Below are 2,250 nucleotides of genomic sequence, written 5' to 3' on the forward strand. Positions count from 1 at the left end.
AAGAAAAGTAAAGATTCCTCGACAAACGCATTGTTTCCCAAACGCATGCACCGGCAGCATTATCGCGGGTCACTAATGACCCAGCTTTGTTTATCAGACCCCCAGACAGTTAACAGAAACACACAAAACAACAAAGGTCGACGCGACACGCGAACAAGTGTGTGAACGTTGACGTTGGAACGCGGTCGCGCGCAGCGATTCGCGATGAAAACAACGTGTGTCGTCGGTGGCAATTAACCGTGCGCGCTGGAAAACTCTGAAAGTTGCGAAAAAAAAAAAACTGCGCGAGCCAACGGGAGGGAGGCGGCATAGACAGTCGTCCGTGTCGGTGGACGTCGACGACCGTCACGGAAGGAGGGCGTCACGCACACGCGTGTGCACGATTGTGTCACAGATGTCATAATCTTACGTAATTGGGAGCCATCGTCGGGCATTTGTAAGCCGCACGCATGCGAGAGCGAGCCCCGGCCGCGTATAGTACGCACAGCAATTTGCTTTGATTCGATATTGTAAATTTGTGCCGCGGGAAAAGTGACGTCCCACGTTGGGAAAGCGGCGATAACAATATTAATGAATGGTGCGCAGGTGAACATTACCCTCGCGATTTTTCAGACAATACAATTTTACACGTAAATGATTGTTTGTAATCGGGAGTGCATAAGTGCGCGTAGCGGTAGCCTTAAATGCGATTCAATTAAGAAAGCAAATGAATATTTGGTTTGTATTAGAATTTCAATGAAAATGGTACTTTATGGTGCCCGTGGAACGTACGAGCTTCAATTAGGCTCGCTTAAAATCTGATTAATGAAAATTAGGAGACTTTTAACATAATTTTAACGCTAGATAAAGATAATCTAAAGTCCGTTGCGTATTTATTAAACGGATAATAAGCAGGGATGTAAACTATTCCGGCGATGAAATCGCTGTTCAATTTTCAAGTCATCGCTCGGATCTAAAGGAAATCTCGTCGCGCGGTGAAAGAAGGTGGAAAGGATCGTATCTTGCGCAGACGTCTCGCATCGCCGGATGCGCGTGTGCCTCCCTCGCTTCCGGTCGCAAGGCAGCTTAGGCTCATTGCCATGCTCGCCGCCACGCCCGCCCCCGGAATATGAAAACAAAATCATATTCTTTGTCCGTGGCCTACCGATGAGCTCTTTTATTTCTACCGTTCGGTGTCGATGATTTTCCTCGAGTCTTTACAACCCACTAATTTTTATTTTCATTTTAACAGTACTCATTGTGCAACGTTTAGTTAACATAACGCTTAGTGTAACACATTGTTCTTTTACAATCGAATAGATGGTTAATCGTTAAAACTGATTTTTTCTTTTCCAGTTTTCTATTTTAAAATTCTCATTATATTTGTTAGTAATAGAATAGTTATTAGAATGAAATATTCGGTAATTTAATTTTTGATACAAAATATCCCGTTCTTCCCTTTCATGTTTAGAAAAGAGATCCAATGAAGTTCATAGTGGAAAGAGACAGGGAACACGATGAGACATTTGACTAGCGTAACTCTCGACTGCAAAATACCTGCAAAATCCTCCGGCAATCTAAACTGCAACATTTCTGCGGGCGGTTTGCGTAATCGGCACCGACATTCCATAGGTGGAGAGGATCAGTGCTCACGTTCTACGGGCGTAAAGTATGAAGTTTTTTTGATCCGATAGTGCAAAGAAGCGATGCCCTTTGCCAGCGTCGACGACCGGCCCAGTCGGTGAGTTCTATCAGGGCAAACACGGTTTCTCAAGATCGCTCGTTAGCCCAGCAAAACCCACAGACCCGTAATTGCCTTGATCGTACGTTAGTTAGCTTAATAACTTTGCATTATAAATGTATTAACCTCGCATCCAATTATGTCCGTTGCAGACCCTTTGCTCAGGATTGCGAGATGAGGCGATTAATAACACCGTGCGCCGATTAAAAATTCGACCACTGGCGGAAGCTATAAAGTTTGAAGCTGTGAGGAATATGGATTTTATCTGATCTTGTTAACATTTTATGAATCAAGAATAAAAGCTTTTGTTTCCTGATCCTTTTAGGCCTCGCCTTATCTCGGGCAATAAACTCTTAACTATTGCCCGTCTGGTCTAAACACTTATCGTCGTCGAAATTAATGCCTGCGTCCTGACAATGAATCGGTGTCGCACGTGATGAAGCGGCATGGAATTCCAGGCGAAGCTACCAGTTGACTCGTAAAGTCTGCGAGCTCGTGCAGCGAAAGCGTTTAAAAGTAGATTTCGTTCA

The 2,250-nt window shown here is 44.2% G+C and overlaps 1 long non-coding RNA gene across 1 annotated transcript; it reads left to right on the plus strand.

The window, feature by feature from the left end:
- Window positions 1–468: 468 nt before the first annotated feature.
- On the plus strand, window positions 469–1,976 carry LOC143175169 (uncharacterized). The gene is made up of 3 exons (XR_012999882.1): window positions 469–577; window positions 1,451–1,720; window positions 1,873–1,976. It is a non-coding gene; the product is annotated as an uncharacterized LOC143175169 (long non-coding RNA).
- The last annotated feature ends 274 nt before the right edge of the window (window positions 1,977–2,250 follow it).

The sequence above is a fragment of the Nomia melanderi genome, chromosome 12 (genome assembly GCF_051020985.1).
Source record: "Nomia melanderi isolate GNS246 chromosome 12, iyNomMela1, whole genome shotgun sequence".
Classification (NCBI taxonomy): Eukaryota; Metazoa; Arthropoda; class Insecta; order Hymenoptera; family Halictidae; genus Nomia; species Nomia melanderi.